Genomic DNA, 18,051 nt, shown 5'->3' on the forward strand with positions numbered 1-18,051 from the left:
ATTATTGGCAATAATCACAAAATTTTTCTTAATTGTAATTTCTAAATAAGATATCTTCTCAGTATAGTAATTTTCTGGTTGAAACTGCCTTGAAAAATAAAATCCTCTCTTTAGTTTTTAAAGATCTTCATAACCTAGCCCTTTTCTACCTTTCTAATCTTGTTACACTTGATTCTTCTCTATGCAGTCAACAATCCAGTTACACTCATTAACATCCCCTTATTTTTGGAATTGTTCTGATTATTATTCTTACTTTGCTTTTTTTCTTTGCTTTTTTCACACAAGTCACCTCATCTCAGGACTCCCTAATGTCTGAAATTCTCTTCCTCCTCATCTCCATCTCCTGGCTTCTCTGACTTTCTTCAGAATCCCAAAAGAATTCTACTTTCTACAAAAATCCTTTTTGCTATACTCCTTAATATTAGGGCCTTCCTTCTCTCCAACTTATCTTGTTTTAAATATAGTCATAGTTTGCCTGTTGTCACTTTGATTAGATCATGAGCTTCCTGATAGCAGGGACTAGTTTTTATCCTTTGTTCTTATCCCCAGTGCCTGGCACATAGTATTTGCTTAATAAATGATTCTTGCCTTGAAACATGTTTGTTTGTAGTGAGTAATTTGATTCTGCTCACATAGTAACCAGGAGTATAGCTAAAAAGTATGATAAATAGCAGGGGAAAGCTAATTTAGCTTAAGGAAATAAAATTTTTTTTTTCATTTTTATCTCCTTAGAATCAAAACCAAGAACCAATGTATTGTTCAGGATCTTTGAATTCTCATGCTTTGGTCACAGGACTATAGATTTAAAACTAGAAGGGACTTTATAGATCATATATTTCAAGCCTTTCATTGTACAGAGGAAGAAACTGAAGCTCAAAGAATTTTATTGACTTATACAAGGTCACTCAGGAAGTAAGTGATATAACATTTGTTCAATGACACCATACTTCCTTTCTTCAATGAATCATTATATCAGTGATGATGAAACTTTTAGAGACATAGTGCCAGGCCCTGCCCCCACCCCACCCAATAGATCGAGTGCTGTGTCCCTCCCAGTGTGTCCCAAGTGCCAGGCATACACAGTCCTACATACCCCACATAGGGGAGGGAGGAAGTGCTCCCATTGGGCTGTTGGGAAGAGAGTGGGTGAAGTGAAGAATGTCCTTGTTGAGTGTAGAGAGGGGGAGGGGAATGGCCTGAGTCTTCTGCTCCCCTCCAGTTCTGCTACCTGTGAGTCACCCACCTTACCCACTATGCATTCCCTTTGGGCTGCTGGGCAGAGGGGTGGGTAAAGTGAAAAAGTCAGACACAATGGTGGGGTGGGGGGAGCAGCTCCATCTGAATCCCTCTTCTTTTCTACTAACAAACCCTTGGGGGGAGGGAGACCATATGCCCACAGAGAGTACTTTGCATGCCTTCTTAGGCACCCATGCCATAGGTTCACCATCACTGCATTATATCATCAAAATAGGGATTCTCTCCACCCATATAGATCACAATACATTCATGAATTTTCAATCATATGCAAATCACATTTATGTCCTTCTATCAATCCTTCATAAAGGATTTCCTAGTATAAAATTTTCTGTCCATCTGTAACTTTTACTTTTGTCATATGACCCAGGAGACCTGTATTTTTAGTCGTATGCATTTTGGAAACTGTAGTTTATGCCTCTTTCATGTAAGTTTTTGTTGGTACAATGCTACATTTTACTTTCACTCACCATATGTCTTCTTATTGCCTTTGGATCACCTTTCTGAACTCTCCCTCTGCCATTCTCATAATACCAATTGCCTGCCCCATTCATTTGGCAACTAATCTTTTACTGCCTCACTAAATGTTACTGGACTGTTTTTTGTATAAATCTCCCCAGGCTAATCATCTCTCTCTTTTTTTTTCATGTTTATCTACAGTTTAGTTGAGTCAAAGATTGGACTTAGAGTACGTGGAAAAGATTGGCACATAAACTTGAAGATTAATTAGTTGCAGACTAATATTGTTTCCCCACCTGTGAAGATTAAGACCACATGAATTAGAATAGGAGGGGGCATTAGAAACCATCTAATCTAGTCCCCTTACTTTAAGATAAAGAAACTAAGGCACTTAAGCAATGACAACCAAAATCACAAAATGGAACCAGGATTTGATCTAATATCATCTGGTTCTACACCAAGTTCCCTCTCTACTATACCATACCACCTTTCAAGGCTTGGTGCTATTTCTGGCCTTAGAATAAATAGGAAAAACCTTTCCTTTGCAGTAAAGACAAGGTTTGCAGGGAAAGAAAAGGTGATGGGACAAGTAGGGCAGATTGGAGACCAACAATATAAAGAAATGAAAAGAAACTTGTTAAAAACATTTTTGTTCCTTTGGGCAAAATCAGGTACTGCATAAAGCACTAGGAATACAAAGACAAAAATTAAGCAGTTCTTATTCTCGAGAAGCTTTCTGTTGAAGGAAACAATATGTGCATATGTATGTATGTAAATATATGTGTGTGTATTTATATTTACACACAAAGTAAATATGAAATATGGGACACTAGCAATTGGGGGGGCCAGGAAAGGCTTCAAGTAGGAAGTGATACAAGCTGAGATTTTAAGGTAGTAAAGGATTTTAAGAGGTATAATTGAGGATGAAGTACATTCCAGGACTGGCAGACAATTTGTGTAGAAATACAGAGAGATGGAAAATGGAATGTAATGACTTGGGACTAGCAAGAAGTCTAGTTTTGTGGGATAAAGAATTTATGAAGAGAAGTAATGAATAATAATCCTATTAAAGTAAGTTTGAATCTGGGTATGTTGTTCTTCAAAAAAAGTTAAATATTTGATTGTAGAGGCAATAGGCACCTACTGAAACTTCCTGAACAGTGGAGTGATATGACCAAATCTTTGGAATAGTCTTTTGAATACTGTGTGGAGGATGGATAAGGGAGATCAGAGACTTGAGGCAGAGAAACCAGTGAGGAAGCTATTGCAATCATCCTGGTGAGATGAGATGAAGGCCTAAACCATGCTAGTGGCTATGTGAGTGGGGAGCAGATGAATGTCAGAGGTGATATAGAGGCAGAATCACCAGGATTTGGTAACTAAGTGAAAATGAGAAACAAAAGAGAGAAGAATTGAAGATGATTCTGAAATGAATCCAACATGACTGGAAAGATGGTGGTGCTCTTTACAGGGATAGGAAAACTAAGAAGAGGGTTATGTTTTGGAATTATTGAGTTTGAGATGCCTATGAGATATCCAGTTCAAAATATCAAATAGGCAGTTGATGATGTGGGAGAGGAGGAGGAGGAAGTAGAGGCAGAAAAAGAGGAGAAAGAGAAGGAGAAGGAGGAGTAAAATGTGAGGATGAGAATTTTTTTTACCCCTATAATCTAAATATTTATTAAATATATATCATTTGGAGGAGAAGAAAAGAAGCAGAAGCAGCAGAAGAATAAGAAGCAGAAGGAGAAAGAGGAGGAGGAAAAGGGTGCTCATGTAAATCATATAATTTTATACACAATTTGGATTTATCCTCTACTTTTCATGTGGCTGGGTCTTGTTTCCCTGAGACTGAAAATCCTCAAGGACAAGGACTGTGTCTTCTTCTTTTCTCCAAAGCCCCTACAGTATCAGTCCAAGTCTAGGTACAAAGGGGGCATTCAAAACTGACTTTTAGATACTACACAGTGATTAAATTGATTAACTGGAAGGGACTTTAGTCACTTCATCCAATCCTTTTATTTTACAGATAGGGAGTCTGAGGCCCACAGAAGGGATGCAACTTGCTGTAGGTCACAGAGTAAGGGGTAAAGAATGACCAAACTGGGACTAGACTCCAAATATCTTGACTCTCCATCTTAGTTCGCAAAACTTCTTATTGATTCTCGTAATTTCTCTGACTTCAATCCCTGTACTTGGGAAGGTTGTAACATCTGAGGACTTGGAAGAATAATTGCTGATTCCATAGAAAGCTCACACACTTTGCTGGTGAGATAAAGCATCCAAGGAATTGACTTTTAATTAATGCCATTGTTCTGAAGGCAGAGTGGCATAGACTGGGTTTTCTTTGACTTATCACCTTTTTCCAAAGCATCCCAGTATAGAAACCACTTTACGGAGAGAAACAATGGCTGGTGTATCTTAAGCCTTTCAGCTCCAGGAAGTCTGTCCCAAGTTCAGAGCAGATGCTACTAAAGATTTCCCCCCTCAGAGGATGAGAAGTCTCAGAGGATGAGAATCAAGTCAGAAGGCTTCATCCTGCTGCCAAGGATGTTTGAGTTCCTTGCTGGATGTACCATAAGGAGTTAATAGACTCAACAACCCTAAATAAAACCAGCCAAGTCATGAGATACAAAACTCAACTTCCCGCCACTTTTCTTGTGGATCGATAGCTAAGAAATGATTCTTAAAGAATGGAATGGAGGAAAGGGGTACCATAGAAAAGCCAATATCCTTGAGTGCTTCTGGAGAAATGAAGGAGCAAGTTCAAAATGTAAATATGGGAGTTTGGGGGAGAGAACTGAGTATGTTCTTTACCCTTTATCCCAAGAGTCAAATGCATGTCTAATCACTCCATAGAGATACCTTAGACCTGAATCACCTTTATGCCAACATAGATAAATAGAAAGTTGTCATTTCTAGACATACCTGAGTACTTCCATATGAAATCTTCATTGGCCATTAGGAATATTTTCTTCTCTTTATCTTATTTGAAGGTACAGAAGTACAGGGGTTTGTAAAAGTACAGAAATATGCGCTGGGTATAAGTGTTAGTCTGATGTGGTTGATATGAGCTAGGGAAGGGAAGGGAGCTTCTGGTCAATTGCTTCAAAATGATATTGTGGAGAAGATAACAACACAAGTACTAGATTTGTTCCTTTTAATGGAAACCTAAACTAATTCCCCATAATTTTCATGGAATTTAATCACCCTTAAGATCCCAGAACTAATCCTTGTAACTCTGTTCTGATGTCTATAGAAAATGTGGGCAAAAACCTTAAGAAAGTTCCTCCTCTTTTCCTCTGAAATACTCAGTCATTTCACATGCATTAAGGTTGGAAAACTGAGGAATTCCCCAAAGGAAATAGCTACCAAAAGCCAGATAGATTTGCACTGATGTTGAAGTGTGCCATGGAGAAAATGGCATTCTCAGTTCCCAACAAGGTCTAATCAAAAGAACTGAGGGCCTCCCATCCAAGGAGACTTTACATTGCCCTGTAATGAGTGCTCATTTTTTGACTTTCTGTCACAGTCAATTAGTGTCAAGATCTGTGCTTAAAGTGCAGCCTAATCTTTCACCTAAAAGAGAATATAAGGGAGCGCACACACATGTTTACTTTCCACATTATTAAGGAGAATAGAGTGTTCCTTGAATAATAATAACAGTTCACATTTATATAGTGCAAGGTTATAACATTTTGCAAGAAAGTTCCATTGGGGAAAATGAAAGGGCTTTAAATTAAAACAGAAATTAGAAGGAGCTGAAGAGGCAAAAAAAAAAAAAAGATTTTTTTTTCAGGAGACTGGAGGATAAAAGAACAAGACAGAATTAAAAGGGAAGATAACTGCTCAAAGCTAAATTTTGGATATGGAAACTCTTAGTTAAAGATAGGACCTAGTGAGGAGGAAGCATATACTTGAAATCCTAGAGATGATTCTATGGATCCAGTCATGCCGTCAGAAAAAAGCAAGTAGTGGCAAGTGATAAATCTCACCTGAGGGGTGCCAAGAAAGCTATTTGTAGACCTGACAGTACCAAAGCATACTGCTTTTGCCATAATGTGATGGAGAATTTCTCAACATACAAAACCTGATGATTACTATCCATTTCTGGTCATTCACATGGAAATAAATGATAGTGACAGAAGGAATATAAAAAAAAAATTAAGTATTATGAACTTTAAGTCCTTGGGGGTAATAGATGATGTTTTTATTGCTACTGATAATCAAAGAGATTGGTGGAAAGCTAAAAGAGATCTTAGAAGTCACCTGTTCAATTCCCTTATCTTTTCTTTGAGAAAAGTGAAGTCTTAGGGAGATTAACCAACCTGCTTCTGAGGCAATTTTGATACAAAGAGATCCTAAGGAAAACAATCCAGATGATCAGGCAGGAAAGGTGAGTTAGATTGGAAGATAGGGATAAAGAGGACCCAGGGCAGAAGAAGCAGGTGATCTTTAGAATGGACCCAAGGGGAACTTTAAACAACTCAGAAGAGAATCTAGCTTTTGGATTTGTGCTCTTTGAGACCAAAACCCCCAGCTCTTAATCCCAACATTCCTCTCTCCTTCCCAGGTAGGGGAAGAATACATGCTCTAGATGTCTACCCTATGTCTAGATGTCTACCTCAACCCCTTCATATTGGACAAATGGGAATAGGGATAGGGCATGGTCCCCAAACTAGCTACTTCCCCAGGAGATTATAGGCCATATGCCCAAATAATAATCGAATGACCAAATAGGAGATATAGAAATTTCTAGGTCTCTAAAATATCAGAGTCAAAATGACTGAAATACCAAGATGCTCACTTTTAAGGAATAGGAGAATTCCCTTCAGTGATTTTGGCCAAGGCCCTACCTTGGGCACCCAAGAGTACCCTAAGTGCAAAACAAAACTAAACTAAAAAAACTTTTCCAGTCTATCAAATCATAGGCATAGACCTGATGAGTCACCTTAAGAGGACAGACTAACAGTCTACCACCATTGCCCATCACCTTACTGGGGGATGGTTAGCAGTTTATAACTTACCCTACCTCCAGTTGCTCTCTTCCGCCAAGCAGGTCTAAGTTCAGCAATATAAAATTCCAGATAGGGAGAGATCACTTACTTAATACAAGAACTATTGGATTCTGGAGTCAGACTCCTAGACCATTTATCAATTTAACAGCCCATGCAGCCAGTGAATAAAACCAGAGGTACTTGGTGAGTTACCAAAGGCTATTAAGAACTAAAGTAAGTGGTGGACACAGTGAATGATATACAATTGTCTTCTATTCTCTGAAGGGAGGTAGACCAAACCCACAGTGTTTTTATTTATCAAGGATAGCAGTACACTTTATTCTCCTGTCACAAGGATATCTTAAAATCTGTCACCACGTAAGATGGGTGGTGACCAATTTCCAGCTTGACTCTGACATTATAGTCTTCCGCTATACTGATGATATCATTATAGTGAGATCAATTGAGACAAAAGCGACTGCAATCCTGACTGTCCTGAGGACCCAATTGGAACATTCTGTATGGACAGTTAGCCCAGACAAGATATAAGGGTTATCTCACAACAGGTCAGGTTAGCAGGAACCCAGAGGAACATCTTTGAAATCAGGAGCAAACTTCTGATTCTGAAGTCCCTAGCAACCAAGAAAATAGTTCAGAACCTTATTGGACTCTTTGCCCATTGACGTCAGCATATCTCACATCTAGGGATCATTATGAGGCCCTTTGATGCAATGACTCAATATATTGCACAGTTTGAATGGGGATTGCAGTAATAAGCTGTTTCAGAAGCTGGCCAACAATCCATCTAACAGGCTCCTGTCGTCTACTGATGTTACAAAACTTTAAGTATCAGTTACTCCAGTGGTAGCAGACTGGAATCTATGGTAGAAGGGTACAGCTGAAGCCCAGAAACCTCTAGAGTTCTGGACCCACACAATTATATGGGCAGTGATTAACCCCTTTGAGAAGCAATTATTAGCCTGATACTAGCCTGATTAAGAGAGAAACTGATTGGGATATTGCCATCACAATCAGACTTGAGATTGACATACTCCAATGGGTTCTGAGACCTGGTCCCAGAAAGTGAGATGAATGCAAGAGGGAAATGGCACTTTCAAAGGTGAGAGAAGCCCGGGTTCAGTAAATTGCATTGGGTTCATAGCAACTAAGCTAGTGTAGAAGATGTGGCTGAAGCTAAGCATTACTTATGTTCCTAGTTCTTGGGACCCTTGTCTGCCTGACCTTCCAGAGGATACAGAGGTCTGGTTTAGTGATGGAAAGGTCTGAGTTTACTAAACTTGTATTAAAGATGGTCAAGTACAGTGTAGTATAGTAGTTATCAAGTTGCCCCAAGATGAGGTTCACACTATTCTTGGTAATGCCAGTCTGCCCAATTAGCAGAGTTGTAAGGAGTGCTTCTCCTTTATTGACCCTTGGGCCATGGCTTGGGCAATGTAGCAGAAAAATAACAGGAAAATCAAGTATAATCTAGAATGGCAGACAACTGTATAGGTTTATATAGCAGCTGAACTGAAAAATTAATAGCTATATATACTTCATATACTCATATACCTGCCCTAAGGAATCCAAGTAGAATGGCATAGCTGATCAGACCCACAATTGCCTTGGCAGCACAATAGGTCCTTGCCCAAACATGCCATGAAAATGGTCACATTCTACAGGATTGGGAATGACCACATTATGTAGGATACCAGAGACGCCTCCATCTCATCCAAGTCTTAGCCAAGGAAACAAAAGCTAGTTGTGCTGTCTGCCAAATCCATTGCCTTGTAGAAAGGGGAACCCTAGGGAAGATTCCCCATGAAGTACAGCTGGCCAGATTTTGGAAACTGGGCTATGAGGGTCCTCTTTCTTGGCACTCTTTTGTGATATATCTTGAAAGCAATAAATAGTCATATAGAATACAAGGGAGTCATCTACACTGATAAAAGGGCTACCATCTCAGACTTTGAAAGAACATCTGTCTTCTTTTTGGCAATCCTAATGATAATAGTGAGAGCAGAATTCCATTTACAGCCCCCTCTGACTCAGCAGTCAGTGCCCAAAGAGTGTAAGATAAGTCTTACTTGCCTTTATCACCTTCAAGCAGTAGAACAATTAAATAGACTCTAGAAAGAAGTCCTATGCACCAATAAAGATAATCCCTTTATGGCTGAATGGCTTATCTGGATCTGGCAGTCTATTCTCTGAGCACTGCTATACCCCAATTAGGACGCCTCCACTCTCTCAGATGTTAGTTGACCCATTATCAGGGGGTGGAAGGAGGGAGCTAATAGGTTATGGCTAGTTAGGTGTAACCTCACACAGAAGCAGCACACCCAGACTCACCTTCCTTTTGCCCAGTCAGGCCACATCTAGCAGGAAAGAGGGCAATTTACTTTGCATACCCTACCTGACAGGATGGAATTCATACCATCTCTTCTGCATTGATCCCTGCTGATCATGTGCTGGTAGTCTGGCTATCACCTTTTCACTAGACTAATGAGCTTTTTCACATTTACCCTGCCAGGGTCCCACTTATATTCTCTAGGAAAGCAAATTCACAGCCTAGGGGACCTGCTGGGATTATACAACTAGTACAAACAGGAGGCACAGAAATAGTGGGGGCTCCAGGTGAGGCTCTGGAGATCAGTTGGGTAAAAACCAACATAGTCAAAAGCATGTATAGCTCTGATAGTAGGCCAGGGAATTAGAGTGGTACAGTTCATCTATAAGCTGATTTGAAAGAAAGTGTCTACATAATGAAGAGAAGATGGGCTGATAGAAAGGAGAGTCCTAGATTCTGGTCTGCACCCTTTGTTTTATTTGTACAAAATACTAAATAGGAAACACTGACTCCATTTGCCCTGTTCTTGTTAATCTGTATGATTTTAGCCTTTTACCTTGGCATCACCTATATAGGAGAGACAACAAGCCTTAGCACCATGAAGATGCCCCTGCTTTTTGTGGGGACTCTTGTTTTTGTGTTTTTCCCCAGGTGTGTCATTTGAGGAACCAACAATACTGACCTCCTTCCTGCACCTGAATCATGTTAACCGTAGTTAATTTTACCAACAATCTGATCTATCACTCAACTATATCAGATAAAAATATCAGATCCACCTGATGAGTGGATCTGAAGTATCTTCCAATCCCTGACCCTCTCATAGGAATAGCCATAATCCTGACCATAAACCACCATGCACTACAATGCTCAGCCCTAGTTCACCAATTCCTTCTTTTTCTGTCGTATATGTCTTGGATAAGAGAACTTTTACTTGGATGATGAAGTGCTGAGATGGAGGGGATGGTGGTGGATTGTCAACCAGTGAGAATCAGTTTGATTGGTAAGGCCCTCCCCAACCCCTCTGAGGCTGCAAATATGCCATGGCTAATAACCCCAGGGACTGGTTATTAATTCCATTTTGGCCTCATGCTAGAATTGTACCCATTCCCTAATGATACTACTAGGGTTTCTTCCTTCTCTGTTCCCTATTCCTATTTCCCTACTTCTCATTCCACTTTCCTTATTAGGTAATTAAGAAATGCTCTCATTTTATCTTTTCTATAGACAAGGCAGTCTCCCATTATCATGCTGGCTCTTTGTCTGAAATAAAATATAAAATTGAGCTCTGAGATCCTCTGGGCTTTTGACTGGACTATGGATACTCCACACCCTTGTGTGTTGTCCACTGTGGGCACAGAGGCTGCATGCTGTGATTGTCACTGCTAGCAGCTATAGCCTTCCTTCCCTTGTGAGTAGCAAAAATATATATATATATTAATATATATTTTATTTTTATTATTTATTTTTATTATTTTGTATATTATATATATGTATATATATAATTTTTTAAAGCTATCTCTATGTGGAATGACACTTTTAATCTGGTCATCCCTGCACTTTACTCACCTAACCTAAATATCAGAGGAACCTGGGGAACTTCTTGTTGGGGGCGGTCATGATGAGGTTGAATAATAATTTTAAAAAAGGTTTTTATGACCAATGGGCCCTTTTGTATACATCTCTGGGTCTGACCAACCAAAAATATAGAAATGTGTTGGTTAAATTCTATAAATGTTTGGGCTTTCACAGAAATGAATATTCCCTTTGGGGAAGCAGCCCCAGCAACAAACAGCTCAAGCACATTTCTATGGTTCATCAGAGAAGCAACAAAGGGTAGCGTCAGAGGTGAAGTAAGTAACTGTGAGACAGTACTAGCTGCTGGGAGATGGAACCATGGGAGGTGCTGCAACCCTAGCAATATTAGCTCATATGATCACAAGATCACAGGAGTGTAGTGAGAAAGCTTGAAGGGAACTTAAAGTCTATCTAGTCCAATCCCCTCGTTTTATATCTAACCACCTGGGGCAGCTCATAAAGGAGTGCTGATAGGTTGCTGGGTTTCTATGGTGATACTGTGGCCAATCCCACACGCTCTGTTGGAGCTTTCTCTGTTAGACTACAAACACACATGCATTGTTCCTTGTTCTTCCTACCCTTCCTCTGGAGATTAATGTTTTTAAACACATACAGAAAAGCCCTTAGCCTGTCACTTAAACAGCAGGAACATTCCCTTCTCAAGATGTTTTTATGTTCTTGTGATAAAAGGAATAAATCCAAGGATTTATGGTACTTTTTTCCAAGGCTTGGGCAAGTCCATTACCAATCTTTCCCTTTTTGGCTTCTTTTTATAATTCAATCCCCAGACTCAGTTCATCTGAACCAAAGATGCGTCTGCCTCTGCTAGGAAAGGCTTCTCTCAAATTTCAAATAATAATGATCCTCAGAGTCAGAATCACTTGTCAGTACAGTTTATAAGTAAATAAAATCTAAATTGAAAGTAACAGAAAAATAAAAAGGCTAGCATACCTGGGCTACTTTGGCTCACTGTTAAAAAAGGGGTATGAGGCTTTTTTCTAAGAAGTAGAAGAACCATGGAGAATGGCTCCTTTGGAGGTAGATGGATAAAGGAGAGGAATAATCAGGTGTTACTGATACCAGCTACTCTCTTTTACCATCCTAGAAGCTACAGATGACAGGGATATCCCTCTGGTGCCTACCTGAAATTGTCCTTAATCTAAGAACTTTCTCCTCCCAATCATCATTGTTCCACATGCCATGCCAACCCATTGGTTGTTCTCATGGCCATCATCATCAACTCCAATCTCATATTTTCTTTCCCAGAGGCTTCTCACAATCATGCAAATTTGAAGGAATGACCTTTGCTATTAGGGAATTCTGGGTAAATCTCCCCCCCACCCCACCAGAAAGGCAGATAATTGAGTCCCAAGTCACTCAAATCAATACCCCTTGTGGGTAGTACCAAAGATGGATTATGTTGATATGAGGAAAGTAAAGTCCAACAAGTTTATGGGATCATAGATTTAGAAATAAAAGAGACTAGAGGTTATCAAGTCCAAACTCCTCATTTTATAGGTGAGGAAACTAAGGTATAGGATAAGGATAAGTGACTTGTCCAGAATTATACACTCAATAACTGAGGGAAATTTGGGGTCTCTGTCTTCCTGACTCTAAGTCCAGAGTTGAAGCCACTTGATAGCCTCAGCCTGTCCACAGTTCCTTCATGAGTATAACTGGGCCACGAGCTCTGCGCTGGATGATAGAAGGGAGTCTGAAGAGACAAGAGAGTTTCTTCCTTTACCCTCGAGGAATCCATGATTCAGTTAATGAGATATGACTCATTCATTTGTGAGTGAGAAAACAGTGCATGACCTGGCATATAAATAGCTCTTTCATGACAATCCTACATTGAACCTGGTATTTAGGAATTTATCCATATCTTTTCTGAGCCTAGGGTTAAGAGATGCTAGGAGAAGCAGGAATATTTGGAGCTGTCCCTTAATCTATGAGGTGATTATTAGAAGGGATCAGTCTGACCTCCCCCAAGTCTGCCCCTCAGTATACCTATCAGTCAAGATCCTGAGCTAAAAACTCAGGTAGAATTTCTTAGGTTCTCCCAATTCTTTCACTGAGAATAACTTTTTACTAAAGTCTAAATAAATAACATCTCAGGAAGCCTTCTAGATTCAATTCCAGAAATATATACTAAGTATTTACAATGTATGCACTCCACTGGGCTCCAGGCTAAGGAAATAAAAAGAGAAAACAATTTAATCTCTGCACTCGAGGAGCTCCTAGTCTACTAGGATGAAATAAAGTTTTAAACAGATAAGTTATAAGAACACAAATGCACATGGCATTTTAAAATTTATAAAGCAATTTCCACAACAGATTTGTAAAGAATTATAGATGCTTTAATATACTAATATTGGTAGTGTTATCCTCATTTTTTTGATGAGGAAACTGAATGATTTGCCATGGCCACACAGCTACTAAGCATCAGCAGGTCCAGCCAGCCCTCTTCTATGTCACACTTATAGTGGGAGGCTCCTTCTTCCTGACCTGGGAATCCATTATCAGCTGGACAAGCCTATGTCTGTCATGGGGCTGCCTCCTATTTGTGATTCTTTCCTTTGGTACAGAACCTTGTGAGACTTTGAAAGGTCAGAACAGCAGAGGCCCAGTGACAAGAGTCCATACAGATTTTGTTGTCAACAGAGTCCAATTTGCCAGCATAACTCTATGGATCAACCTGGGAGTGCAGATGCTATGTCCTACAGCAAAAGAATAATTCATCCAGTAGCTGTGCCTCATTTAGAGGTCAAGCATGGGAGATGAATACTTGAATCAGCAACTCTCAGCGACACAGATATATATGAATCCTCAGAGTCATTTAGGTTCTTCCCCACAAATATTGACTGTTTGATGTTCCCTCTTGCTTGAATGGAGGAAAGAGAAGGGTGGCATTTCTCATTCCTTCTTTCCCTCTCCTCATCTCCTTTCCTTTCCTCTCCTCTTTTCTTTTTCTCTCTTCTCATCTCCTCTCTCCCTTTCTTCCTGGCACCTTTCATGTTTTAGTTTGGTAACACAGTCAATCAGTTGTTCTCCAGTCTTTCAGCGCCATCTTTCTGGTTCAAGGCAAAGGTTAAAAATAAACCAAAACAAAGCCTCCAGAGTCTTCTTCCCTCTCATCTGGTTGCAATTGTTATTTCATACTTTTTTCTCCATATTCTTTAATCTTATATAGACAACATCTTTCCCAATATTTGATACATTTCTTCTGTTGATCTTCCAAATTTTACTAGATACTATATCATAACAAAAATACACTTACCTATCACACATAATACATTATACATTATACTCATGCATAGTTAATTTGTATAGTGAACTTTACCCAGTTCACCCTGTCATCCATTTGCCATCCTCGCCAGATAAATAGCAGCTAACATTTAAAGCTTTAAGGTTTACAAAGCACTTCATATATTTTATCTCATTTGATCCTCACAATAACTCTGAGAAATAGGTTCATTTATTATCATCCCTATTTGCATATGGGGAAATTGAGGCATAGGTTAAATAACTTGTCAGGGATCACGAAGCTGGTAATTGTCAGAAGCAGAATTTGAACCCAGGCTTTCCTGATTACACTGCTCTATGCATTCTACCATTTAACCACTTCTTAGGTACAGTGTAATTTCTGGAGGGAGGCATTTAGAAAGGAAAGGAGGGAAAGAAGAGTGGGAGGGAAAGCCCTCCCAAAAGAGATAGCATCTGATCTGAACTTTGAAGGAAGCTAAGGATTTGAAGAGGGAATGCATTCCAAGATAGGAAGAATATGAATAAGGCAGGTTTGATTGTATCATCTGGATCATTTCCCAATATAACTCCATTCTACTGAGTTCTCTCTTCAAGGAAGAAAAATCTAAGCAAAACTCAGCCTGCAAAGTGACTATATTTGATTGAATATGCAACATTCCACATCTGTAGTTCCTTTCCTTTCTACTAAGAGTATAGAAGCATATTTCTTCTTCTTTTCTCTGAAACCAAGAGAGTCTTTGCAAGTAATATTTTTGGTAGCATTTTAGTGTTGTTTTCATTGCCTCATTGTAGCCATTGTGTGTTTTGTTCTCTTGATTATACTCTCTTGATAGTCAATGCATTATTAAACATTGATTATAGACAAAAAGATAGAATCTATAAATAGCACCCTCTTTGGCCCCAATCTTCCATCTCCCACTTATACCCCCTGCTTATTCCCTGTAACTTTGCAATATTCATTTTTAATTGTTCTTTCCATTTACATTTTTGTAGTCATTTTGTATATATTTTTCTTAACTTCTCACAAACCCTCTAACATTATTTCCAACTTTTATCATCTTTGCCAATTTTCTGAGTGGTTAGGTGAAATCTCAGGGTTGTTTTGATTTGCATTTCTCAGTGATTTGGAGCATTCTTTCTTATGGTTATTAATAGGTTACAAATTTTCTTTTGATAAATATTTGTTCATATAGTTTGACCACTTATCTATTAGAAAATGGCTATTATACAATATAAATAGAAAATATAATATATCTATACTTATATGGACCTGTTATTTCTCCATATATCTTGGTTACCAAACTCTTATCTGATAAATGTGATACAAAGATTCCCCCCACCTCCATTTGATCACTTCCCTTCTTATCTTTAGTGTATTAATTTTGTTTGTACAGAAATTCTTCAGTTTCATATAATTAAAGTTACCTATTTTATCCTCAAAATTATCTCAGTCCTTTGTTTGGTTAAGAATATATGTCTTTCATGTAAAACCCAATGGAATTGTGTGTTGGCTGCAATGGGGTGGGTGGGAGGAGGGGAGGGAAAGAACGTAAATCATGTAACCATGGGAAAATTCTCTTAATTAATTAAATAAAAATTTTAAAAAAGAATATATTTCTTTGAAGGTTCAATGGATAGAACTGGACCTGGAGTCAGGAGGATCTGGGTTCAAATCTGGTGTCAGATACTTCCTAGCTGGCATATTAGGGGATTATTTAAGTGAGAGATGATTATTTTAAGATCAGATCTGCCAATATCCTCCCTCCCCTCCCTTTTCCTCTCTATTTGTCCCTCCTTCCTTTCCCTTCCTCTTTGATTCTTTTGTTGGTCTCAGTGAAATCAGCTGAGAGAGAGTTGTTTGGCATATCAGAGAAATCATTCTTTCTCTTCTCTAAGATTAAGTAAGGGATTTATTTAAAAGAAGGGGAAAGGAAAAGAAGTTGAGAGGGGAGAGAGTTTGGGGTTTCCCTAATACTAAACAATTCCTAAGTTGGAGGATATTGGAATATAGTTCAGATATGGGAAAATGATCAACAGGTCTTGAAGATTCAAGTTCACTGTAGTATAGCATAGAGAAACCAGAAAGCAGGACTTTTGTCCTTCCTCTTTTCTGTCCCCAAAGCAGAGAGACTCAGTTTTTCAGTTTGCCTCCTCCTTTTTCAATGGTTCTTCCTGATCCCCATTCTAAATAGAATGTCCATCTTGATTGACAGGTTCTGGAGTCCTTGCTTTTCCAGCCTTTGCTACATACTTTCCCCCCATTTCTCCTTCACACATTACACTAGATGACCCTAGGTAAGTCACTTAACCCCTATTGGTTAGCCCATACTGTTCTTCTGCCTTGGGACCAATAGACAGTATTGATTCTAAGATAAAAGTTAAGGTGTTTTTTTTTTTTAAACCCTTACCTTCCATCTTGGAACCAGTACTGTGTATTGGTTCCAAGGCAGAAGAGTGGTAAGGGCTAGGCAATGAGGGTTAAGTGACTTGCCCAGGGTCACACAGCTGGCAAGTGTCTGAGGCCAGATTTGAACCTAGGACCTCCCATCTCTAGGCCTGGCTCTCAATCCACTGAGCTACCCAGATGCCCCCCAGGGTTTTTTTTTTAAGAACATCTGTCTCTTACTCAAAGCTCTGAAAGGTTTATGTAGTTAACTTCTAAATTTTTTTTTGATCCCATATTAATACCATGTATTTATTTAGAATTTATCATGGAATAAGACATGAGATGCTATTAGAAGTCCAATTTCTGCCAGAATGATTTCTAGTTTTCCCAGTTCTTAACAAATAAGGAATTCTTTTCTAAGTCATTTATATTTTGGGGCTTGTCAGACATTGGGGTTATTGACTGTCACTATTTCCCCCATTATTTCTGTGTAGTTCATTCCACTGATCTACCTCTCTATTTTAATTCTAACAAAGAAATGACCTGATGAACTAACAGCAGAGAAGGCAAGTTCCCTTTGATAATGGGTCCTGTAATATTTAAAGGGATTGTAGGGAGGATTGAAGAACAGGGGGATAAGGAAGGTTTTGTAACAGGGAATGGAGCAATTGAAGGGAGAGAGCAAATATGGTGAGGTAAAAGGAGATACCTCCTGCTGAGAGGCTATCTTTGAAATTGGGTTTCCTGAGAAATGGGCCACCTATGATAGCCTGAGGGGATGTCTTCTCTATTGATTGATGTTGAAGATACCCCAGAGCAGGTAAGCACAGACCTCCCTGAGGGACAAGCCTCCACCTAGACCAAGGTCACCCAGCAGGGGTCTGATAAGGACCATTTATGATTGAATGGCTGTTCTGAGGTTCAGCACCCTCTATGTTCCCCTGAAATGATAGTCCTCTTATCTGACTGCAGTTATTTAAAAAAAGATGACTTTTAATAACAAGTTTGGATTTGGGAGGGTATTAGGGAAGAGGGAATTAGGATTTTCCTAGATTGGGTTTGAATCTCTCTCAGCTTTTGAGCTGAGGCTAGGCCTCGCAGGCTGGTGGAAGGTTTCTTTTATTACTATCTATGCTAATATGTGCTAGTTTTCTTAAGTTCAAAGTCTTTAGCAGTAGACAGCAAGAGGAAGAAAAGGTTCTGACCTTCAGAGCTGTTTGGGCCCATCTCTTTGGACTGATACCCTTAAAGATCAACCTTACAGTTCAAACTGCTCCCCTTAAATCCTTTTGTTGATGACACAGGAATCCAGGTAGAGCACACAGTTGGGGGAATCCAAGAATGGAGGTACTTCTATCCCAAGACAGGGAAAGAGAGCTCCTTCCAGTCTGAGGGCCAGGAGAGAGTCCTCACGAGACCAACTGTCACCCCAAGTCTCCCTCCTCCCACCAATTGTCATTCTTGTTAATATCTTCTCTCTAACATACCAACTGCTGTTTGTTCCACCTGAGTGGCAGAAAGTCCAGAACTTGATCAGTTTTCCTTTTCACAGTCCCTTAGTACTTCCATCCCCATCAGTTATCACACTCTGGCAAGGCAAGCACAATCCTATCCACAGGTTTGTGTTCTAAATCCACTCAGCAATTCTTCATCAATTTTTGAGAAACTCTCATCAGACTGGTTTCTGGCATATCATGAGCTGGTTCTCTTTTTATATACACTCAGCATACAGATGTTTAGACTATCCATACAAAAGACTAGCAAGCATC

This window comes from Monodelphis domestica, chromosome 1 (genome assembly GCF_027887165.1).
Source record: "Monodelphis domestica isolate mMonDom1 chromosome 1, mMonDom1.pri, whole genome shotgun sequence".
NCBI lineage: Eukaryota > Metazoa > Chordata > Mammalia > Didelphimorphia > Didelphidae > Monodelphis > Monodelphis domestica.